A 25919-nucleotide genomic window follows, 5' to 3' on the forward strand; every position below is an offset into this window, starting at 1 on the left:
TCATGCTTTTAAAAATTCACTTACCATGGGTTAATGTTAGTCATCCTTTGTGAATGTAAAGATGTAGACCATTAGCTGATGGTAAATTTGAGCATCCAGTATTTATTTAACTAGAAATTTGAGTCTTACGACTGGTAGTGATGGAAGTAGCATATGAACTGAATATGCTTTGGAAGTTTACTAACTAGAAAATAAGGTTTAAGTCTGATACAGCCTCTTAGATGTGTTCTCAACTGTTCCAGGTAGTCTTTGTAACATTACATTAGAATAGGAGAAACAGTAACAAAAAACTTTGACAGTGAGATTCTTCTCCTATAACAAAGTGTTTGTTTTTAAAAAACAAACCCCAGTACAAACCCAGCATGGCAGGAAAAAACAGCATTTTCTTTTGTAAGTGGCTGATGGTTCATTTACAGCTGTAGCTGTTCAGCGCTGTTAGTGGTTCCTTGTTTTACTGAGGCAGAAGTGTGTGTAAGTGGAGGGGAGTAATTCTTCTAGTTTAACAGCACCTTAGTGTGGTGCTGCTCACCTGGCAGTCCAGACACCAGATACAGGGAGAAGAGTTCATTTTTGGGGTGTAAACTGATGCAGAGGAGACTTGGAGAGGAATTTGAAGTAAGATTATTTTGCCTGACCACCTGTAGGGCATAGGTTGTAACTTGGTGTTCATGACTGGCAGAGCCTCCTCTTACACTTCTGCAGCCTATCATAGGTGATATGCCAAAAGGCACCTGCATGGTTGAGCTTTCCTTCCCAGAGCTGGGCCGCTCACTGCCATTTGTTTTAGCTGGTTGTTGAAAACCTCCAGTCATGGAGAATTCACAACCCCTTTTGGGTGGTTAACTGCCTTTCTGGTTGCAGAGCATTTCCAAATGTATAACCTAGATCTTTCAGCACAGTTCAAGCTTATAGCTGGCTGTGTTTTCTTTAGTGCGCTTGGAGAACGTCTGATTCTTTTCATTTTTATAGCAACCTTTCACGTATTTGAATGCTGCTGTCACTTCTCTCCATAGGCATCTTATATGTAGGCTAAATAGACCTAATTCCTAAAAGCTTCTCTCATGGGTCACCTTCTCTAGATCTCTGACCTGTCTTGTTCATTCCCTCTAGACGTTATCCAGTTTATTTGCAGTAATCTTCTAGTGCATTAGTCTACTTATCTAGTGTATACAAATCTGATAAATAGGTTGACTTTTGATGCCTTATTCAAACTGTGGTTTATGATATTTCAGATGTAGGTCCTAGGACAGCTGAAATCTGGATTGAAGGATTTTAAGGATTTGCTTTTGTGGCTCATTTTGGGAGACTGCTGTTCATAGTGGTGGTGTCCTAGCTTTTTAAAATCATCTAAACTCTGAATTGCTAAGCCAGAGTTTGTCATCACACTTCTGTTACTTGCCTTTATTTTGTTTCCACTGTAATTTCAAAAATACTCTGGCACCTTCTGTTCTATTTTCTTGGCCATTTTAGTCCAAAACCAGATTAGTTTCTTGGTTTGATTTACTGCTAAGTTGGACAAAAGTGTCTATGCATATGTGTTAAGACATTGTGAAAGAAAGAGGGCAGAACATTAACAAAACTGAGTGCACAAGAGATGGCTTGACTTTCATTTAGCACTAGGGCTTACTTATGGTGAGTTAAAAGTATGTGCTGGTGAAACTAGAGCTTTAGACTTGAAACACTTTATTTTAGGGGTTTGTGCAGTGATTGATTTCTTCAGCTATTTTGTGCAACTTGATCTGGTAAAGAATCCATCTTGATGCCAATCTTTTGGTCCTTAAAGTATCCCTTTATTTTTCCCCTTCCCCCAGTATGTTAGGAAACTAAAATTTATTGTTGTATGTAACTTCAGATATTTCAGCAGTGTTATTCATGACAAGCAAAGAAATCTTGGCCACTTAAATTTAGTGAACAAAAACTTTAGAGAAACATTAAATCAAAGTGAATGTTGATATCAGACTTGAAAAAAGAGCTATACAGGGCTCCACTGTGATAAGAGTTCTGCTAATGCTTCCTTACCTTCTCCAGAACATTTTAGAAAGCTTTTTTTCAGAATTAATAAGCTAACAAAGAAAGGTGTTAAATACCTTCTCCCCTTCTTTTGAGGCCGGAGTTTAGATCACTGGGAAGAGAATTGTAACAGTTGATATAGATTCCATCTGTAGTGTTTCAACTTCAGGTTTGCTTGTAGCAATTGCATGGGGTCACTTCACTGGTTTCTTTGAATTTGCTTATATGGGTAAGACTCTTCAAACTGATGCGTCAAACTCATTATCATAGTAACCACTGTACTGTGAGTCACTGCTAGATGGCACTGTGTAACTGTGCTTTCACCAAAAATATTTTTGAAACCTATTTTTGACAACCGTTTAAATTAACATTTAGGTTAAAAATGGCATTTTATTGAATTTTATTTTCAATTTAGTCACTTAATTGATCCCACTACAAATGACCTCTTGGCTCAGGGGCTTATTTTGCGTTGTTTGAAAGGACTTGAAAGTTCAGAGGCAGCCCTAGCAAGTGAGGTAAAATTTTCCTTCATTTCCCACACAATTATTAATAATGCAGAAGCACTGCATACATTAGGCTTGTGTAAATATCCTAAAAGATTATTCAGAAAAAATGAGATCCGTTGTCAGTTCAAATATGGTCATAAGGGAAATGAAGCAGTGATTAGTGTAAAAGTCTTTGGAGATCAGAGGGATTTGTATGATTTTTCTTAATTGATCGTCATCCATGTGTGTTCATGCTAGTTATGTGAACTCTTTATTTCCACTATCTCAGTGAGGAAAGCTTCTAATTGTTATAACTTCCTTTCTTCCTTTCCTCCCCTCCCCCCCCCCCCCCCCCCCCCCGTAAAATCGGATTTTTGGCTTCAGAGTGACTGTGCCATATTATTGTAAACTCAGTAGTTGTTCATTCATGGAGAAGATTGTATCCAAATAAAGCTTACGGGTGTGGTACCAAGAAGGAGTGGGATGCAGCTAGGGTTTGCTGTGTCCAATCAGGATGGCGTAAGGCTTCTTCATGATGATCAGTGTTAGCGAGTGGTTTTCACTGTGCGGGAAGTACGATATAGTAAGCAGTTAGTTTCCTTTACTGTTATGATTAAAAGTATTTTAGAAACTCTGGCAAGGCAGATTTTCATGCTTCTCAGGTACATATATCAGGAGAGTTTGCAACTCTTAAAAGTGTGGATTCTTTCAACAAAAGAAGAAAGTTTGCTTCAGCCGCATCTTGCGCTACATAACATTAAAATACCCCAAACAAACAACAAACTCCAAAGGGTCTGTGAAGTGCTAAAATGACATTTATGTTACTAGACTGCATGTGTTCTGTGTGCATGTACAAATTTTATTTTGTGTAGTTAAGGGTATTTTATTTGTGTTTTTGGGAAGGGGGAAACAAATGTAGTTGCTGAATGCTGTAGTTGTCTCTTACTGTAATGATCATGTGGATTTATTTTGTTAGGGTATATTCTTCATTTACTGCCTGAAATCTTGCTAGTTACTGTCTTTAGCGCACACATGTTCTAGCATATCAGTAATTATTTGTATTGTGTGTATACAACATTTCTAGTTTGACTTGCCTTCCTGGCACTAATTTAAATTACTTGTGATTGTGCGCTACCTAGCACACACTGAAGAGAAAATGGAAGTTTTGGCATAGAACTTGATTCTTTAAAAGCAAACAAATTAAAAATATTATCAGATATTGGCGCACGCACTTATAGGAAGATTCTGGGGAAATGCTGAGCAGTTAGTGTTCTTTAGCTGCAATGCTTTATTAAAAATAATCTTTTTCACTGAGTTTTTGGGGAAACCTCATTTGTATTGAGGGAGTATTCTCACAAAGACTGTGTACTAGAAGGAAACAGAAAATGGTTTCTAGCTATATGTAACTTTCAAAGACATTGAAATCATGGTGATCTAAATTAGTTTATGTGAGGCTGCATGGTAGAGGTAAGAAGTTTGTGAACAGTGGAAAAGCTGAGATAACCTGTTTTCTCAGGTAAACCTTTCATCACTTTAGAAAAAGTACATAGCTGTAGTGTATATATACCTGTAGCTGCTGATCCATGGTCATGATACAGTGATTCTGAAGTTAAGTTTCAGTTTAAAATGTGAAAGAATTAGTTTAATATACCTCTTCTTATTTTGCAAGTTTTTGCAGCCTTTGGATTGAAGCAGTAAGGCAGTTTCTAGGATGAATTAGTAACATGTAGTTGGTTGAAGTTGAGGTCCTTCCTCCTGTATCTTAACTCATTTCTGTAAGAAAATGGTTTTAATAATAAAAAGAATGCGTTTGTATGAATTCATTTATAGGTTCTTACTGCTTTGGGAGAAGAACGTGTTGAAGGATCATTATTACTATGTTGTTTTTTCTTTAGACCTGTACTCAAATTGTGATTCAAGAAGGTATTTGCAGTATAAGGGCTCTGCATTTCTAATACTTAACCGTTAATGGACACTCAGAAGAAAAATTAATGCAAATGGGAACATTTTGTTAAGCTTCAGTAAAAAAAAAAAGCTGGAAGCTCATGTGAATTAGGGTTGGCTTTGTGAAAACAAGACACTTGAGAAATGCTGCTGATCAGCAGCTCATCCCTGTAAAACTATGTTTTAAGCTTTCAGAGATTTATTTCTTCCTTTTCATTAATGCAGTCTAGATTTTTGCAAAAGCAATTCCACTCCCATTACCACTTATTTCAGGTACCAGGAGCTATGTCAAGATACACTCCAATGTATACAAAGTGTGGAACTAGTTAATGTCTTCTAGCACCAAGGAGTGTGTGACTTAAACAAACTGTGTGGTATTTGATACCAACTTGTACGCAATTACTCTAGACACATTTCAGTATTGAAAACATATGTGCTTTCTATGTTGTAAGACATATTCTCAATAAACTGATTCCTAAAATGAAAGATTTAAAGCCTGATATGAATGAGGTAGATTTAAGATGTGCTTTAAATGGAACTTCATACATTCATGTATGTTTCTGTATGCTACATTATAGGATTTTTTTTTTTCTTTAACCTCTACAAAATCTACTGTGGTTTTTTTTTTTTTGGCATTACTTTCTTTAACATTGTTTCACAAATGTTTTCATAGTTACCCTTGAAAGCAGAAGAGTGTCCTTTAAAATGTCATTCTGGAATAAACAATGTAATAAACACAACACAAAACAAAAACCAACAAAAAACCCAACCACCACCACCACCAAAAAAACTAGCTCGAAACAACAAGCAAACAACTGTTAAAATTGGACTTTCTGTTCTTGTTTAAAGATAAATTTTAGTTGCTACGTCAAAGTGATAAGCGAAGGACTACGTAGGAAATGCTGAAATATTTGTCAGAAGTGGGTATTCAAAAAGTGGTTTTGGCATACATCTTTAGATAAACAGTTTAAGTTCCTAAGTTAAGTCTGTTTTCTAAGTGAAAAGACACTTGATTTCCTGAAGCACCCCATGGAGGTAAGGGGTTTACTGGTGGGGGTGTTTTTTGCTTTGATTTTACAGGGAATTCTGTTTTTAAGTCGGACATCTGAGAGAGAGGGGCATAGTCTTTGGTAGGAATACCCTTTTTAATTTCCACCCTAGTTATTAAAGTAGTAAGACTTTTTCTTTATTATTTTATCTAACCTTCCTTCAAATTGCATAAATCCCTTCAATGTTTGGTCGACCTAATGGTTCTTCAGGGGATTTGTGTGTAGAGGTGTGTGAAGCGTGCTAACAAATTACAATGAAAAGTCACATGGTGAGGCTTAGTGGGGAAAAGAATACTAAGAGTGTCTGCTATAGGTGGTTTTCAAGAGAGAAGGGATTAGGCCGCACTTTAAATTTCCCTCCATGGAGCATTGGTTTGGATACAGAGAAATGGGTGGTTTTTGAAACATGGAGAGAGAATATTTTTGCAGGTGTTGTTATCTTGATGCTCCCTGTGGGAAGGTTTAGTGCTATTATGGGAATAATTAAAGAATCAAAAATTCTGTTCTTGCTATCAGTAATAGACTAGTTATCTTTATCCCTAGTCTATTCAAATCTGAAGAAGAAAAATTACGTAGTTATCGTTGTCTTCTGAGTTAAAAGACTAATATCACTGTTTATTTGGAATGTATTAAATGCAATTATCAGTTGCACTTGAGGAACAAAAGTCACTGTCAAAAAGTGTATTTTGAATGTTCCATTTCAGGGTTCTTAATTGCCTACCCAGTTCATTTGCTGTAGTTGCCATCAAGTTAAGCTTTTACTTCCAGTCAGCCTGTTGGTCCCATTGTAGTCTCATTCAGCTGTAGGAACAAGGTACTAGGAATGAGGCTAGTAGATGGACTGTGCATGTTATGTGGTGTTATGGGCAGCTAGTGCTGTATATTTTGTAAAAAAAAAAAAAAAAAAGCCTGTAACTACTTTTTGGATTGTAAAATATCAGTTTATTTCTAGGCTTCAGTGTAGTGTGTATTGACTACAAAAACCCCAAACCAACCCACTCCCAAAAGTATAATACAGAATTTAAAAACACCAAACCACACGCAGGTTCATGTTTACTGTAAAATTAACTAACTCTGTATCTTAACAGGTAATCTGGGCTTGAGGCTAGCTTTAGTTTGTTTACACTGTTCTCAGATGTATGACTTAAGAAAGGCACTCGGTGTCTTCAGTGACCAGAGACAAGATCTAATAGGGAATGAGCTTAGCTTAATGTTTTTGTTTTTTTTTTCTTTGATATCTAAATGTGAGAGTAGTTTGAAGAAGTAGTTTGGTACTTTCCTTAATATCTAACACTTGGTCATGAAATCTTTGGGCTGCCTTGAAAAATCTGTTGGTAGAGTGAAAAAGTAGGTGTTCAGAAAGGGATGTAATTGGTGGGATACGTGAAGGGCAGTTCAGTTCTTTTCAGACTTGAGCAAAAGTGGACCAAGTACTTAGGTTGTAGCCATGTTTCTGCATGGGAGCTGTTCAGGATAGATAGCCCCTTGTGAACTTTTTAATGCAGATTTTAATTAGTGTGCTATTCCTACCACCTGCTGAAGTAGAGTTGGAATGTCTGCTGACCTGAAATGAATGCATGTGTTCAGTATTAATACTGCATGTCTGGATCCAGACAGCAATCTTTCATTTTGACGTGCACATAGTCAAAGTAAATTAATGTTTAAAATCTGAATACTTGCAGTTCAGCCAGAGTGTGCATTCATAATTATCTTCAGGCTAGTTTAAATAAAAATGCACAGTGCTTTCTTTTTATTCTTGGTTTACAATGTGTACAGGTAAATTTGTGATATTAGTAAAGTTAAATCTGTTAATTTGTTTTCCTCCTATTCGTGAACAGTATTTATTAAATACCTTTAAAACATTTCACTTAAGAGTTCACATTCTTCATGGTTCAGTGAGCACTGTTTCATGTATCTTGAACAATTTATTTAAACTGTATTTCTAGTTGAGTATATGCATGCAGTTAGTTTTAGAAATCATTATTTTGTACGGGAAGGTCTAAATCACCGTAGATTTTGTCAGAAAACTGCCATCTTACCTCAGAAGTGTTTTCCAATGAACAGCGTCGTGACCTGTCAGAGATTTGATTCTGACCACAATACCCCCTCTCTTACTTTATGTATCCTTAAAGCTCCTAGAAGAAATTGGTCTAAATACTGGCGTTCAACCCTGTTCACACTACAGCCCAATGATTTTAACTTCTGTATTTGAAATAGACTGCAGTCCCACAGACGATTGCAGCTCTAACAGCGCATTTGTCATACTAATTTTTGTTTGCTTGTAAATCAAGTAAAATTCAAGCACTGAACTACTCAGTCGTGGCAACTTTAAAGAGTTGTAATACTGAGGTTCATACACGTGTCTGCCGTTGAGACAATTATTGGCAAAAAAGCTAATAGGTATGCTACTGTGTTGATTACTCTTTGCAATAACATGACAAGGGAAAATCTTCCCAATGAATCTTTCCTTTTTGTTTGTTAAAAATTAGTAAATAACCCTGATGATTAACAGAGGTCATTTTCACTGATAATAAGGATGTAAAGCCTATTGGTACATCTGGTATTTCATGTTGATACTATAATGAATTTAGGCCAAAAGCTGTTACCTCTAGATTTGTGTTCAGCCCAAAGGAGTTCAAGTGGATGGTGTTTTTAAATCTGAAACTTATTGAGGACATAAACTTGTAAAAATCAAAGACACATCCCCACTCCTCCTAAACACCCTAATCTATATAGAATTGTAAATAAGTATAAAAGTGTTTCTGTTGGTGTCACCGCATCTGCATGTGAGTTATGTTAGAAACTGAAAGAGATGTCACCCTGATACTGGTTTTTGTTGGTGTCTTATTAGTAGATTCGCAGAAGAAATGTACATACAGATAGCTTGTATTAACTGAGCTTTGAATGAGGAATTTTGTTGCTGACCAGTGAAGAATATTTTTTTCCTTGTTTTGGACTCATGATTGATGACTGCTGGCTGAAAAAAGAATGAGCAAATAGATTCCTTGTACTGCTTAACCTTTCCTTCACTAGGTAACCTCCTAGCTTGAATTCAAGTTTTACTGCCCAATTGTAGAATTACACGAGTATGGAGATTTATTATTAAGTAATCTGTTCCAGTCTTTACTGTGTCCTGTTTACAATGTTTGAGTTCACCTGATACCTTCCTTCCAGAAAGATTAATCTGTGGTGAATCTTAACAGCATTGCTTTTTTGTTCCATGGTGGACTGTGAATCTGCTCGTAAGCTATCTGCCGGTCAGAAAGAGGTTCCTCACTTTTTCTCTTGTCTTACCTCTAGAAAGAAAGAAATATTGCTTTGTCTCCCTGATTTTATGGTAGGAGATATGTATGTGTGATTGCAGTGAAGTATTTTTGAGTAATGTCCTTTTCATTGTATTATGCTTTGAAATACTTAGTTAACTGTGTGATTTGTAGATGTTAAGGTGAAGTTGCCACCTGTACTTTTGATCTCCTGACCTTCTTGGTTGCCAGGAGATTTTATTAAATTCTTACAGTCTTTTTTGCTGCGTTACTTCTGCAAGTAAAATAAAAAAAAAAGCCAGTGATTAGGCTGTCAGTACTAGTGCTTCCATTATGCTGTCTCATGTTCTTTTATATGTACCACATCTTAAATTATTAGACAGTCTTTTTCTGTGGGATTTTTGGTCTAACAAAAAAAAATCAGAATCACGAACTGTGAATCAAGGAAAGAACACTGCAGATATCTGGAGTAGTAATACTCAAGCTTTTAAATATTTCTTATCTAAGTAATTAGGTAATTAAAATCTTCAGCTTAATGTGGCATAAATCCAAAGAAATTACTGGTTTTACATCACCTTTTGTGCCTACTTGTCCCCTGCCCTTCCCCAACCCATGATGTGAAATGGACATGAGATTTAAATAGAAATTTCCATAAAGGTGTTGCCCAGAAGAAAGAAAAAAGTGTGCGAGGTGTTATAAGTCATGTTTTATGGCTGTTAAACTCAATACAGTTATCTTCTGTGGAGCTTTTCCTTCCTATTCCTCTTAAGCATCAGACAGCAGTCACAAATGTGTAACTGTTAGTGTCTGCCTACAGAGTAAATTTTCGTGTACACTTGTAACTCTGGGTTCTCTTCAGCAAATGTTACTGTGCCTTTTGCTGTGGTCTGACAGGCATGACCTACATTTAAGAAAGCCCTCTGGGTCTGTCTGTTTCATTACTGTCTCCTTGCAGATGCTTCTTCATAGATGGTTAGCTGAGATGTTTTTGCCAACCTTTAAGGTTTTTTTTGCAACATTTAGGTGAAGTGGTGAAGTGTTTTTGCAAATCATCTTCTCCAGTAGTAAGAGTCTGGCTTGCTTAATAGAATTTATATGGAGCTTAGTTTTAAGCATCTTTTTAATAGCAACATTGAAAGCATTTGGATTTTTATGTCAGTGAGCTTGAGGTTGCTGTGGGTTGTTACATGAATGTAAATGTTTATTTACATATGAAATGTCCAGTCTCTAGTCTGATTTCTGCCTGAGTGCCTGTTTTCAGTAGACTGATGGAAATAGTCTTGAACATAATCTAAAGGCATTTCCCAAATCAGTAGGGTAATATTTTTAATTGTAAAGGAGACTGCCTCCTATTTTCTCCTTTAGTAGTAGGAGGCTGGTTGGTGTAACTGGCATAACTTGTAAAGGTAGTAATGATTTTTAAATTAACCGATACTGGTTGTGTTTGAAGCGCTAATCCAACAGAGTGTGTGGTTTGTACAATTATTAATACTCTTTGTCTGTGTTGCTTAGTAGTTAAGAGGTTAAGAGGTTCACAGGAGGGGGGGGGGGGGGGGATGGGACAAAAGCAGTTTGCCTTTTGTCAATTTTCAACTTCAGATATCAGTAAATCATTGCAGCAGCCTTCCTTATCAGTTGTTTGCACAAAAAAAAAGTGGAATGGGGGAGTGGAGAAAACCTGTTAGAGTTGTGTCTGAGGGGACCATCTGCTGCGGCTCCCAGTGTTGTCAGTGTGATAAGGGATAAGCTGTGTAAACAGAGGTACCACAAAAAAAGGCAGGCCCCGTTCAGGGAGGCATATGTATGATTTGGATTTGGGTTGATAACGGCCTTAGAAAGTCAGGAGACTTAAAGTAAAAGCCTGTGAAGCACTTGAGTGATGTATTTAATCTAAAACTCCAGATGTAGCTTATTAGCATGATTTGCCTTTGGACTAACTTATATAGCTTTCTTCTGATTTATTGGAACTTCTACAAACAGAAAATCTGCATGAGTTGCAATGGATTTATGTAATACTGATATTTGTCATGTTTTAGAAACCTTTACTAGCTGTTTAAATTAGTGCTTAATCAGCAAAAATGGATGAAGAGTTGAAGAATTACTGGCATTGGTATTAAACTTCTGATTTTGGGGGAAGAAATAGCCAGGTGGTCACTTTGCAGAATAAGTGGGGCCATGTGAACAGAAATGGTCAGAGGAAGTTGATGACTATTCACCTGGCCACAGGTGTCCCTAGTAGACCTTATCTTGATACCTATTGGGAAAATGTGCAATATAAACAAACTGCTTCTTGAAGCAGGGAGGGGGTTTCTGGAGCCTCTTGTTAGTCACAGAGTGGGTGCTTGTTACAGCAGGGTAAGTGCAGGTGTGTTTCCCTGGCTGCCAGGCCACCTCTGGTGTAGAGCATGCTGTGTATGTCAAAGAGCCTTGGATCTGTTTGGTCTAAGACATCTGTTACTAAAGCCCCTGTAAATAGTTAGTTCCAGTTTAAATTTCTATATTAGGGTCAGTGTTGTGCCTTGTTTTTTTTTGGTGACTGAAATGCTGGAAAACAGGGAGGAGGTTTGCATTAATGATAAAGTTAAACTTTTCACCAGTCACTTTCTGGCTACTTGCAATAGTGGTTTAGGGGAAGTACATGCACAACTAGCAGATCTTTGCTTACTGTTGTTTTTTTCTACTAAGATTCCTGCAGCCATCTAACAGCTACTACTGATGAACTCTTTGAGAAGGTAGCATGTAGAATAATGTTCTGAGGGGAAAATGAGTATGACAAGCTGCCTACTATTCATCCAGAACTGTCTCTCTTTCCATCACATAAACTCTCCTCTTTAGTAACTGTATTGAAGGTAATGATTTCTTTCAGTCAGTGATGATGTGTGGAAATTGAAGAAGTGCCAATACTTTCACCTTGCTAACTGCTGGAATGTGATATGCCACATCTGGGGAGGCTTAGGGTGGGTGGATGGATGTTGGCCAGTGGGTACATGCTTCTTTAGGGAGGAACAGTTGCTGTGAACTGTTACCCTCTGTGAGGTGGTGCCTGGAGGTTAAGGTGCAAGGGTTTGGAACAGGCTGGAAGCTCGAGTCTGGGTGTGGGAAGAGCAAGTGGAGGTAGGGGCTCTTAAACCTTTATGGTAAAAGAGGGGAATCCTCAAATAAACAAAGTTTGAGCATGACTGACCTGTAGGTCAGTTGACTTTCTAATGACTATGTAAGATGTGAATATTTATATTGCTTATTAATGAGCCAGTAACAGTATAAATGTAATAATTTTCCTAATTTTTGGATCTGTCAGCAGGCTTATAATAGCCCTGTTTGAAATATATGTGCTTTGTGCTCTGATGAACACTCACAGGCCTTTCTGTGTTGGGCTTGATTAATGTCCCTGCTGTAGATGCAAGTAAAGATTGTCAATATATGGTAAGATTTGCATGTAACTCTTCTCTGTAGTGCCCAGTGAGAGGACAAGAGGCAATGGGCACAAATTGAAATAGAAGAAATTCCATTTAAACATAAGATTTTTTCTTATATAGTGAGGTTGGTCAAATGCTGTAACATGTCTCTTGCGGTGTGGAATCTCCATCCTTGAAGACATTCAAAACAAAACCACTGGCCACAGCCCTGAGCAGCCTGTTCTAGTTGTCCCTGCTTTGAGGCTGGGGGTTGGACTAGACCATCTCCAGAGGTCCCTTTCGACCTTGGCCACTCTCTGATTCTGCAAAAAATGGTAAGCCTTAGGAGCCATTCTAGATGAGGAGGAAGATGTTGGGGAGGGAAAACAGACTGTTTTGGTTTTCCTTGTTAGATAAAGTCAGCTTAGTTTCTGGCTGGTTTTCTTCTACTTAGGTTCTTGCCCCAATTTTCCTTTGTGTTTGTATCGTTTTTCTGTCAGCGGGTCTGCACTCAGTTTACAAGGGTTTACAAGGTGTCTTTATCTCTCTGTGAAGCGGGGGAAGAGGTTTTCTTGCACTTGTGGGCAGTGGGGGAAGGCAGAGGAGTGTTTCACATAATTTTTCTTTATCCCATGGAAAGTATTTTCTAGCTCGTTTTTAGGCAGTTCTTACAATGGTGAATTCTGTACTAACCTAGTGCTGTGTTCATCACAAACTGCCCAAGTAATAATAAAGAGAAGTATAATTCTCTTACCATTTCCTATAATGGAAACTATCATCAAAACTTTAGAAATGACATACCATTTGGAAGAGTTGTTTCAATTTTTTTACTGTTTGAGTTCAGGCTTAGACACTGATGATGTGTGAGTACTGTTGAGGGATAAGAAAAAACTCAAAGTGAGCATAAAGTGCGTCTTAAAAAGTAAACTTCCGAGACGCTGAATGCAATACTTTCTCTTTATTAAACCAGCTGATGTTTCTTTTATACTGTTTTCAGTTTGGGAAGGTTTTCCTGTTTTTCTGAAAGTCTTTTTGCTTCTTGGTATAGGGACCTTCACTTATCATCAGGGTTTACTTATTTTATTGATTATAAATTGATAAAATGGAATATACTGTACAGAAAGAGCTTAAGGCTCTTTGCATAGGACTTTGACTAAAATTAATGGGACATTTGCTAGGAAACAGAAGTTGCTTGCTACTCTGGGATGTTGTTTTGTTGTAGAGGATGTGTGGGAAATGGCTCACTGCTGGTGTTATCCCTGTAAAAAGGGTAAGGTTAGATCAGATGCAGAAAATGTGACCCAGAGAATTTAAGTGGGTACCTCTTCATCACCTGAACAAAATGAATTATAGGGAAGAATTTCTATATTTTGCTTAAAATGCTGCTTTAGCTTATTTTCTTCCTTGTCAGCAGACATCTGGTATGCTACAAATAACCCACTTTACTTAGGATAGGAAAAAATATGAGTGCTGCTTTACATTATTGAGATTCTGCTTAACTACATATCAGTAATTATGAAGAAATTGGTAATTAACTGTTTTAATAGTTCTTGTACAATTAGATTGAGTTATAAAAAGAGTATTTGCAATCTTAAGTATGACGTTATTTTACAGATTGTGCTTATGTCATTTGCTGTGTTTCCTAGTGCTTTCTTGTGCTATAATTTCATCATTTTAGTATTATTTTCTAGAAATTCCATGCGTTAAAGAAGAACGCATTTTGTCTCATATAAATGAGAGCAACATTTCAAATCTGTTCTCTCTAGTCTGCTGCATTAAAGCATTAAGAGCCAGAAGAAAATGTTGTAGGTCAGATGCAAGGTTTTTTTTAAATCTGATATGCTATGAACCCTGAAGCTTTTGTAGTGGGTTTGAAAGTCTGTCTACCTGCAATAGCATATGTTAGTTGCTTGGTTTCTTCTTAAACACACCTGTCCTAATTATGTTGTATTCTTTTCATGTTTTGAAACAAAATATTGGAAGCTAACGTATTAGCCAAAACCTGTACTCACGCTTCTATCTGCTTTTTCTCACTTAAAGCATTAAAGTCAGCCTTTGCAGGCCTTATTTAGTGGGTTGGAGACCTTTAAGTAGTTAGAACATTGAGTTTTCTGCTTGCTCTCTTCCAGTTTCTGCAGTATTTAGATTTGCTGCTTCAACTAAAAAAATCCTAATTAAGATTTGAAGAATGTGGGTTTTGCTTTTACAGCTGATTAATCTACTTTCCATTGAAAAGTTTCCAAATGGATAGTGTCTGTCAGCCTGCTGTATACCTCGAGTATTCTGACAATGTAAGTTGTCTTAAAGATGAATTGTGTGGGGAAAGGCTTCATGTCCTTGCCTTGACCTGACTGGTGAAAAGGTGTGCGAATAGAGGGGAATGAGGGCTGATGGAGAAATAATCTTGGATGGCTCTTTTTTTTTAATGTTCTTTTTCCTTTTAAGTCATCTTTTATTCGTGCTAACTTTAAAAATGGGTGTTTGAAACATATCACAAAATGTTATTCATTGGCTTCTTTAGTAGGACAGGCTAAAGGAGCTTTTATAGAATAGAACAATTTTAGAGAAGTAATGATTATCAAATTGAAAAGTCCTCTCATCTTGAATTTCAGTCATTTCAAAATTGGTTTAGGTTACTCAATTACTGTATGCTGACATAAGTAGCATGTTGAGAGCTTTGGCAATAGAGGAACAAAAATGACCATATGGCAAAAATGTGCATAACTTTCCTCCACTGCTTTTCCAAATCATGGCCTGATTTCTGCTGCTGATGGTTGGAAAGGAGTAGGTGATTGACACATAGATCCTTTCTTCATGGTAGCACGGTTCCTTTTTCAGTACAAATGTGAAGGATGGTGTGGACTGCTAAAGCAAGTGTTTGTTAGTTAAGTGGAAGGATGCTGTGTTGCAGCTCGCAGCCGCTGCCCTGTGCAGGGCGTCAGCTGTGGGATGGGTGCCTGAGTGTTGGCTGATGCTGTGCTTTGAAGCCCCTGGTCTTTTGTGTGACCGGATTGTGTATCAGCCCACAAAAAGCTGGGAAGAAGGACTTTTTTTTAAACATTGTTCCTGTATCTTCATCCTTCTTGGAATATAAGGAAAATATTTTGGAATAGTATTTTTGTTCTAAAATATATATGCCTCTGCTGCTGTGTTCTCTGAGGTATAGATCAACAGGTCACATAAGGTCCCATGACCTTGATTAAAACACATAGAAGCAGTTTTGCTATTTAAGGCTCACAGCAGATTTTCCCATTTGCTTTAACTTAACAGAAAAGCTTTTGAACACATTGCTGGGGAGCTGGAAAAACATCTATTTTTTTGTGTGTGTCTTAATAAACTAGCAATATAGAGAATATGATTAATCTTTTATCCACAGTCTACCACAGTGGGCAGTTTCCTAAAACAAAACTTGCCAGTGTTTGACAAGAAATATTATTTTAGGTGTAAAAAAATGCAAACCCAAACAAATGTATTCTTCTTTATAAACATTCCTTGCTTCTGGGGGAACAGGAGGATGGATTTGGTAGCTGCTGTTTGCAGTTGAAAAGATATTATCTATGTACTGGTTCTCAGTTTGTGAGTAGACTATTTGTGTGGGGTGCCTGTGGGGAGACAATTCCATGTGGAGGAGAGGCAGGCAGACCTGTAAATGGGCAGTGGCATATATCTGGGGAAAGAAAAGAGGGTGGGGGCGTTGAAGGTGACTGTGACTAGAGAATGGATGAACAGGATCTGGCTTCTGGTTTATGTGACTTGGAGTGCCCCAGCGCAGTTGGCATCACCAGCTCTTGCACCAGTGCAGTTCTGCCAGCATACAAGAATTAAATGGTGAGCTGCACAATGCCAAAAAAAGGTAGCTTTAGATACTACTGTTTCAGAATGTACCAATTCTTAAAAAGTGTGGCATAACTAATTTGTTCACGTTTTGAATGATGCAGGATTTTAACAGTAATGACAGCGTTGTGGTCTGGATCCTTCATTTCATGCCATATGTCACGCTTGTAATTTAATTCTGAAAAGTCCTCGCATAATGATTCAAAAGTGCTTTAAGTACTTGACAGCACATCATCGGCGGGGAGAAGTCAGCTACTGTCTGTGTGAATTCCCTTCTAGCCCTTTTGACTAGATTATTCAGCACCTTGTTTTAAAGACAGATGACATGCAAGTGTCTTCTGAAAGTCAATTGTATAACTTGAAATTAGAAAGTAGTGCATAAGTATTAATGATAGTACCAGACAATACATTGCGATGAATGGCACAGCCTGAAAGATGTGTGCCTCCTGCATACTCACCTTGCCACAGGCCCTTTGCTATATTACAGCTCCATGGTTACTATCAGTCGGATGCATCCAGTCTTGTGATTTATAACCCCTACATGCAAAAAGCTTGATGAGTGTTTGGACATTGGCTTACCAGGCATGCTGGGAGGGCAGTGGTGGTGACAACTGTTATTAGATGTGGTCTTCATGTTTTGCCTCCCTGAATGCTAAATAAAGAACAGTGAAAAAAGGTATTTCAGTGATGAGGGGATTTCTTTTCATCGTAAAGCTGTGGAGTGCATGGAGCTAAGCTTGCAGGGACCCATTTAAACATGTTTTTGAAAGATAAGGTATACACACATCTTGCACACTTCTATTTCTAATTCTTGAAGGCATCTGCCTCAGGTTTTTTCTTCTGTATAATATGAGCTCAGATTTCAAACAGATAAAACCTGAGCAGAAAACCCACCCAAACTCCGTGTTCCTGGAAACTGCACTGGTAATTTGGGATCCGAGATCTTCCTCGGACTGGCAGTGCTTGTGGGAGCTGAATGCTGTTTAAGAGGGGAGACTTCAGTTTTAGAGCTTTTACTTGTGTATTTATCTATAATATATGACAAGTGTCTTCCAAAATTGCACAGTTCGTATCAATTATGTACCAAACCTTAGATTATGCCACAGGATTTGCTTCTTGCCAGTTAATGCCTTGGGCACCTTAGCGGGGAGTCTGTCTTTAGCAATGCCATGCAAAGGATTAAATGTATTTTTTATAAATGTATAATGAATTAACTTCCTTATTTGAAAAATACCGTTACTTTGTAAAACAAAGCAGCATGGGGAGAACTGACTATTTTGGAGAGTTCATTTTTAGCACGTGTTGTCTGAACTTTGTTTTTTTAATACCTAAATAATGAATGGCTCTAAAATCAGATGATTGTTGTTATGAAAATTTCATTCTTGTAGTTTCCAGTTCTGAAAGCATTTGCTATTTGTGTGAATTTTGAGCATGTTTCTTAAGGTTTAATCAAATAAATGTTAAGAGACTATTGACAATCAGGTTTGGTAATGCACTAGCATGTCAGGAGAAAAATGTTTCTAGTTTTGTAGTTGTGTCAGACTATCAAAGTTACTGATTACTGAGGAAATTCTGCCTATCCTCTGAATTCTGAAGCAAGTGTTTATTGTATTTTGGAAACGTCTACATCCTTGTGGTTTTTTCTTCCATGGCTGGATGGGTTTTCTTTGTCAAGTAAAAAGATAATTTCATTGCTAAATAGATAATTTTCTTGGAAAATATTGAGAAGTGTTTACATTACAAATTTTATTGTAGATGCTGCCTGTCCAGAGGTTGACACAGACCATTTTTATAGTGCTGTATTAAATCATTTGAGTAAAGTAACTGATTTTGTGTCCCTTAAAGAAAAAAATGTTTATTGTAAGTAGATGCTCTTTGTTTTGCTGTTATTCACATTGTTGTTGTTGTTGTTGTTAAACAGAATTGTTGTTTATCTGAAAGATTTCTCCTGCAAGGTATTCTAACCACAAGGGTTTTACTTGGTTTGTTTTCTTCTGGATTAATAAGCCCTGAGGTAACAGGGCAAAATATGTCTTCCCTTCATAGTTAAGGCATCCAAGTACAAAGTAGCAATAACAAGAGTCTAGTTGGCCCCCCTGCCTGCCATCTGTGATAGCCAGCTGCTGGGTTGCAGTGCTTTGTGTTGAAGGAAAGATGTGTCTCACTTGTTTTGAGGTGAAAAGCTGGTATTGGGAGCACTGTTCTCCAGGAAGATGTGGCCTGCTTTGGTGTACTTCTGTGAGGCAGGTATCTTCTAATTTAACATACAGAACATAAGGAGTTAAATACGTGGTGGTTACTGCATTGACCTGCACAAAGGGAGTAGGTTATTCACGGAGGGCATGGCGTAGGGATATAGCACTTTCCATCTATATCCCCTTGGTTTTAGTGTTCAGAAGCAGGTAAGTGGCTGCCATGCATGCATATGTAAAGGCTTTTCCGTGTGTTTGTAGAACTTATGGGTGGTGTCTGGAGACCAGCACTTGAAGTCTTGCTTCTTTGGGAATGCTGGTCCAGTGTTGTCTTTCAGGACCATCCACCAGACCCGCTGTCTTGCGTGAACAGAGATGCTGTGTTCCTGATGCGGCTTTCTGCTGTGTCTGTGTGCGACCAGCAAGTAAGAGCACTGGCACAGTCATCCACCAAAGGTGGCTTAGATGTTGTCATATTACTTCGTATGGTGTGGAGTAAGAAGAAGAGGAAAGGAGGGGAAAATCACATGTAATCCATTGGCTTTCTGTGAAGACAAGGATCTCCTGCTGAGGGTACAGTAGTGAATATTTGGAGGCAGTAATATCTTAATTTATTCTAGATAAATTTTTCAGAGAGTGAAGTTTTATGGTGTGGGTCTGGGTTTTTATTTTGTTCTTTTTTGTTGTTTTTTTTTTTAAACAACTGTTAATGTTGATAGATGGTTCCCTTAGGCTATTCAGACAGAAGGTGCATAGGCAACATGTCAGGGCTTGATTCAGATAAAGTTATGGGATTGTTGAAGAAGCATAGAGGGAGGAGAGGCAGGAGGAGTGTGCTCAATAGGAGTGTTCACACTGATTAAGAGTCTGAAAATGCTTGGGTTTGTGTGGAGTGTGTCTGTTTGGAAGACGGTGAAAAGCCTCCTTGAATGCTGCTTTTCTTTTTTTTTGCCTAATAGAATTACAAGAACCAGGATTACCAGAGCTAAAAAGGTTGTTTTCCTTCTCTTCAAAAGATTAATGATAAATCAGGTTTATCAGTATGATGGTTTGTGTGTAGCCACTTGCATCTGTAGTTAGATTGTGTTTTGATATTTTCAGTTGGCTCCCTCTAGGTGAGAAGTAACTAAGTCATTTGTGACGCTTTTGTGGTCCTATGAATGCTCTCTTTTTTAATTTTAAAGTAGTCCCCATTAGTAAAGTGGTGGTATAAGCAGTGTTCTCTGGCACAGCTAGTTAAGGGAGCTGTAAAAATAAAGTAGTTTGTAGAGAACGATCAGGGAGAAAATGCTCAAAACTGAGGATTTTACCTCATGCTATGGCAGAAATGTTGGCAGGAATATGACTTGTTATACATTTGCATTGCTACTGTTGTGTCAAACAACTAAGATGAAAACATAAAAAGTTAATGTGTAAAATGCAGTGCTTTTGTATGTGCTGTAAACTTAACTAACTCCTGAAATTTGTTGCTGGAAATATTTTCAGGGCCAAAGATTTGAGGAATAAAGTAGGTGAGACATCATTACCTATGGGGTCTGGAAGCAGCTTCTTTTGTAATTTGCTTGAAACCTTTTGTATTTCTGAGAGCATCTTCTGAAAATCCTGTGTCCCCCTGTGCCAGACAAGAAAGACTGGCTGTGGTCAGCATGTCAGTGATCAACGAATTGCTAAGTAAAAAGACTTTATCCTACTACCATTTTTTTTGTACCTGCTGACCTTAAAAGGTATGTGGAAGAAGTTCAGCACTATCTATTATTCAGATAAGATTTTGATTTTTGAAGCTTTCAGTGTTGGAGAACACAGGAATTTCTTTTCTATCACATCACTGGGTTTTAACAACAGCAGTAACATGAAGTAACAAACACTGTGGTTTTTTTTGTGTGTGAAAATGCATAAGAAAATGTTTTCTTCATGGAGAGTAAGTACTTGTTGGACAGTTTCAGAATGATTTCTGTAACTTCCATAAATCTCATGCATGGCTGTTGAGAAGTTAAAGCTCTCCATAATGCGTAGTATTTGCAAGCTGTACACAAACCTCTGTTTTGTACTAGACGTAACTTCAAGTGGACATGTGGTCTAGTATAGAGAATTGGGACTGGGTTATCTATCATGCAAACACTAATGTCATGTATGATTTCAGAACTTTTAAAGTTGTCAGTGCTAAACAAGACTGTAAATAATTTTTGGTGGGCTAAAAGCCTAAGGAATAAAAGATATGCAACACCTGAGTAGGTTCTTTTCTTGGAACTGTTTGGGTGAAGGGAGAAGGAAGTGGAGGTTTTTCCATGCTTAACTGAGTGGTTTCCTTTGGTTTCCATCTGCCATACAGATTTACATAAATGACAAATGTAAAGTTAACCATTAATTACTTGGTAAACAAAAATAGTTAACAGTGATTCTTAATGCATGAAAATGTGAAAGTTAAGACTCTGCAGAAATCTGTTAATGTTGCTCAACTATTTAATTGTATAAGCAAGTATATTTTGTGGTCAGCAATGGAGGATTTTGGTACAGAGGTTATAACTTCTTTTGAGACTGAAGCTTAAAGCAAACTGGTATTTTATTACACGAGTTCAAAGTTTTCAAGTTGCACTGCTCCACTATAGTAAAATAGAAAGCAAGTAGCTTTACGTAACTCTGCTCACCCTTCAAGGCTTGCTGTCTTTTCAAACCAAGCTGATATTCAAAGCTGCTTGTAAGCAGCAGAGTTACCCTAAAGATAACACTAAATGTTTGCAAGTGTTGAAGTGGTGACATGCTTTGTGGCTAGTGCTGTTGAAAGACTGTAATGGCTAAGATTTTGCTACTGTTTCTGTGGTGACATAAACTTCAGCTTTTTACTTCATCCTATTTTGTCAGAAGCTACTGTTTACAATTAAAGTTATTTAAAGAAAAAAGGATTTAATTTTTAGCATTCTTTGTTCTGACTGAAATGTTCCATTACATCAAATGTTACAACGTGGTTGGAAGAGAAATGCAGGCTTTGGTGAAAGGAGGAAAATATCCATTCTTCTTCAATGAAGTGTTAATTGAAGTTTTTAATGTGTTTTGGGCCATTTTTCAGCCTCATCAAGCTGCTAGTCCCAAATTAATAGAACATTAAGATTGGAATGGGAGATAGTTGAGGTTCATAGTTTAGTTAGGACTGATGTAGAAAAATGAGAGTTTTCTTGAAAATAAATTCAAATAGTAACTTGCAGCATTTCTGCTGACTTCTAGTGATTTTTTTTTTTTAACACTTTATATTATTATAACATAAAAGCGGGAAAAAAAAAGTTTTATTTAGAAACCATAAAAGTAGAGTTTGCCACACTAAGGATCTTTTTTTCACTTTTTTGTGAAGTGCTATTTGACGAAATTTTAATTTTTTCCGTTGCTGTATTTTTTACCAAATGGAAGATAGATTTTCTGTTGAGCTTTAGTGCTGATGTGTTTGAAATGTGTTAGAACTGAATTTGAAAATGAAATAATTTGAAACTGAAGTAGATTTTTTTTTTTTTAAAGTAAAGGGAAATTAAGTTTTTAGTGCCATAAGGTAAACAATTTGCTAGTGCAGACTTGATAGAAATTAATTTGAATGGGTAATCCTGCCAGCTGATCGACAAGGTGGTTCTTGTACTCAAAGGTCTGCTAGAGTTACTGTGCTTTAATGACTTGCTGTTGGAAGCTGAGCTTCTAGTAACGTGCCTGTGCGTTTGCCTGCAGCAAGCATATTTAAAACACCAGCTTGAGCTCTAATGGCACACTAGCTAGAGAACGTGTTTGCTGCCTGTTGACGTACAGCTTTATTGCCAATAATCTACTTTTGTGTATTAGTTATTCTTTGTAAATAGCATTGAAGGTGAGACAGCACCTTCAGTAAATCAGTTATCATGGGAGAGGATGTACAGTCAGTTTGAAAAGTTTCAAGTGCAGATTTGAGATTGCCTTTTGACATTAAGTTACAACAGATGTTGGATTTATTCCAAATCCTTAATAAGAGATGGGGGTTATAGTTTCCACTTGGCAAGTTACCAGCCTAAAGAAAAAGGCTTCTATTCATGCTGTTATAATGGAAACTATTCTCTTTACCTTAGTCTTCCACAAATGCAGCTCATTTAGAGGATAAAAATATCTCCTCATATTCATAGATTTCAGTCTCCTGGTTATTCATAGCTAGACTGATTTGTTGCAGTTTCAGAGGTCTTGGGCAATACAGGCAAATTTATACAATACTGAGAAAGCCTCTTTTGAGGCTTGACTGTGCCTTCTTGTGAAGTAAAAGGAGCTGAAGTGAAGAGAAATCTGGTGGTGGGCTTAGCGAGTCATTTGTCCTTTAAGCAGGCGTATAAATGTGATCTTGCAGCATCACCTGTTGTACTTGGCTAACAGGGACAGCTACAGGATGGCAGCTCTCGTGCCTGTGTTATGAGTTCTGGGCTGCTTGGTTTGTGCAGTGAGGCCAGGTTATTGGAATGTATACTGCTGTTTGGCAGGTTCATTCATAACAATTGTTTTTAATCTCATTTTAATTTTTAATTTAATTTTTCAGAGGAAATCTTTCCAGAGGCTAAACTAAGCTTGCTTGGTGCAGCAGGGGTTTTGTGATAATGTTGTTGCCTCCTCAGTAGTTGATGTAACGCTGGCTGATGGAGGCATAAATCTTTTATTATGTGACTAGGAGGCAGAGATTTAGATGTTCTTCAAGCATGTTTTCATTTACACATCTCATGCCTTTTTTTAAGTAGGAAAAGTATTCAGATACAGTTGGAGGTATGTTGCACATCTTGTTTGCTTTTGATGGCACTCTTAAGGCTGGGTATAAAAAAAAAATAGAGAATTCGAGAATTTGCTAGTGAAAGACTGAAATTTATTATGAGAAGAGGTTGGGGCTCAAAGCTGTCTAAGTTTTGTCTCCTCAACAGCAGAAATGAAAACAAACAAAAAAAATCCAAAACCCCCAAAAAGGAGAACAAAAGAAATGAAACCCCAAACTCAAAGCACTTAAGCATGTGTCAAGTGTGACACATGATAAAAGAAAAACTTTACTGGTATATCTAATTAGTTGATACTAAACAGTAGGCACACAGACAAAAGCATGTGCATATAGCATCCTGAAAACAAATTAAATTTGCTCATTTCAATTTTGGAACAACATGCATTATCAGGAAGGAGATCATTAAAGATGAGATAGTTCTGGATGACAGCCTTCTATCAATAGCAGTTAAGCAGAATTCAGTGAAGAATGAGAAAGCAAGGAGAAGAGCCTTTGAGCCATTGGTTACAGGACAGTTAAGTATCAGAATTTATTTTAGACTTGACAGTCCAGTGCCCTTTTGCAGAGGCGGATACTAGTCTTGGCACTGAAACTTCACGGTGCTCTACTTGATACTGGCTCTTATGATCTTTTTACCAGTGACTAAAAGTAGGTTGTTATTTCAAAACCAATACGCTTGCGGCTACATTATTTATAACTGAAATGCGTTGCCTGCATAGCACATCTTGGCAAGATGAGAGTCAGTATGTCTCTCAGATGTGTCATGGAAGAAGACAAAATGTGAATTTGAAATGTGTAAGAATTTCATAATAGAAAATGCATTATTTTAGTATCAATCTGTAAAAGCTGGTCTAAATGATTCATCTAGAAATATTTCTGATTTGTAAATGTTCATCTTCACCAATTTTAAGTTTTACTCAGCCTGCTTGTTTTGTTCTATTAGATGTTAAAGACACAGGCTGTCACTTTCTAACTTTTCTAGAAACACTGGAAGGCAATTGCATTATTCCTCTGAAGTAGCAGATAAAAATTTGGCACAGCAAATCTAACGAAAAATTAGTAATATCAGTGTCTAATTCTAATTCCACTCCCTGTCCCCTGCTACTGAAAACTAGTTTGAAAAAGTCCAACACTTCCGAAGTCCAATGCTTTCGTAGTCATAGGGTGCTTATTTCTCTTTTGGTGAGAGTATGTTATGGTATGTTTAGTTTCATTAAGCACTTCTGCTTTAGTATAGTTCCATTCTTCTTTTTCAGTGTTTACTGAAGAAAATTCAGTTTCAAATTTGTAGTTGCTTAAAAGAGAAACGTTTTTCTTCCATATTTGTTAACATATGAGGACTGATATTAAATCTATTTATAATTTTTTATCTAAGAAGTCACATTTAAGAAAATTATTCATTTTATGATGTTTTGGTAACTCTGCAGGGCTACCTGGTGCCACAATAAGCCTACTCATTTGAGGCTTGCATGGAATTTTGGGAATATGTATTTTCTTGCTCTGTCTTGGACTTCTGTACTGATTGCACTGTGCACTCTAGTTGCATTGTTTACAAGCATTTCAGGAGAGGATGTTATGTGCGCTTCATTTCAAGAAAATTGTGTGGAGTGAAAACAGTCTAACAAACCTCTCAGTTCCAGCATTAGTATGTTCTCATGGAGGAAAGAACCTTTCTGAGCGTTTTGGTTTGACCCAGCCCATGCAAACTTGCGTTCATATGCAGACAGTCTGTGTGTTGTGTAAATATGACCTCCTTTATTGTTGTTTGATATTTCTCAAAGCGTTTTCTTTAGAATTTGCCTAATTGCTTGACTCAATATTTTTGTATTGTCAGGAGTGCAGACGTTGTAGATATGAAAAATATTACAATGTGCACAAAACACAGAAAGGTAGTGTGACAGGCGGTGTTCCCAGGTTAAAGTCTTTAATGGGTATTTGCATGCATTTTGAATATTGTATATTCCCGTGTTAAAGTCTTTCACAGGTATTTGCATGGATTTTGCATAGTGAAGCGTTCGTGTGCTTATTAGCCCCACACTACACTTGCAGTTAAGAAATTTGCATATGATTTGCTTTCTGTTCAGTGAAATGAGCTTTACACAAAATTTCATGTATTAACTCTTTCCATGCATGACCTATTACTGGGTGGAAGGCACTCAGAAACAAAAATAATCTGGTGCTACTTACTGTTTTGTAACAAACAAGATTAAAAGGGGAAGTATGAAGTGTTTCCATCAACAGGACCTTTCAGTAATGCACGCATGTGCTTGGTGGCACGTTTCCAGATTTAATGTCATTTGTACCTAGAAAGAACTAAAATTTGAAGCTTATTCTTCATAGCAGATGCAGAAGAAGAGGCATAGGAGAGAGACTGAGAGATTGATTTGTTGTAGTTTAGGGTTTTTTATGTGGGGCTTTGTTTTTTTGTGTGTGTTTGGTGTTCTTTTTTATTTTTTTCAAGGTTTTGTGGTTTGTTTTAGTTTTTTTTTCTTTGGTTCTTGTATTCATTTGTTGCAGAAGCACTGACTTGTTGCCAGTTTCATGACTGACAGCATGAGCTGTCGATTTGTTGTGTTCCTGATGGTAAATTGCCATTTGTGTTCAGAATATTTCCTAGTATATTAATTTGGCGTCCTTCTGAACCTTCATCGATATTCATTGTTCTGTCAGATCTACAGCTTGAATTGAGATTACTCAAATCCTTGAGAAGTTAATGAAATCCTGCACTTTTCTCAAAGACTAGAGAAAAGTAATTGTACTCAAAGCCTGACTGTCAATAGTCACTAACAAATTTTACCGTGAGGTGCTCTGTAGTTCGACAGCATGTGTGACCTCCAGCTGTGTATGACTAGTTATCGTCTTGAACAGGAATTGCTTTCAGTAAACTGTAAGTTGTGGTGACTGTTACTTGTAATTCCAAGTATGCTTGCTAAACAGTAATTAATTTACCTGTTACCATACTCATGTATGACAATCAATATATATATATGT

The 25919-nt window shown here is 37.2% G+C and overlaps 1 protein-coding gene and 1 long non-coding RNA gene across 4 annotated transcripts in view; both read left to right on the forward strand.

Annotated features, from left to right (window-relative positions):
* Positions 1–25919, forward strand: part of CDKAL1 (CDK5 regulatory subunit associated protein 1 like 1) — a 392748-nt gene that overhangs the window by 15383 nt on the left and 351446 nt on the right. The gene's annotated exons all lie outside the window — the stretch shown is intronic.
* On the forward strand, positions 344–4925 carry LOC134163304 (uncharacterized). Its single transcript, XR_009964697.1, has 2 exons — positions 344–4234; positions 4326–4925. It is a non-coding gene; the product is annotated as an uncharacterized LOC134163304 (long non-coding RNA).

The sequence above is a fragment of the Pezoporus occidentalis genome, unplaced genomic scaffold (genome assembly GCF_034315485.1).
Source record: "Pezoporus occidentalis ecotype Australia unplaced genomic scaffold, CSIRO_AGI_Poc_V1 ctg2, whole genome shotgun sequence".
NCBI classification, from domain to species: Eukaryota; Metazoa; Chordata; class Aves; order Psittaciformes; family Psittacidae; genus Pezoporus; species Pezoporus occidentalis.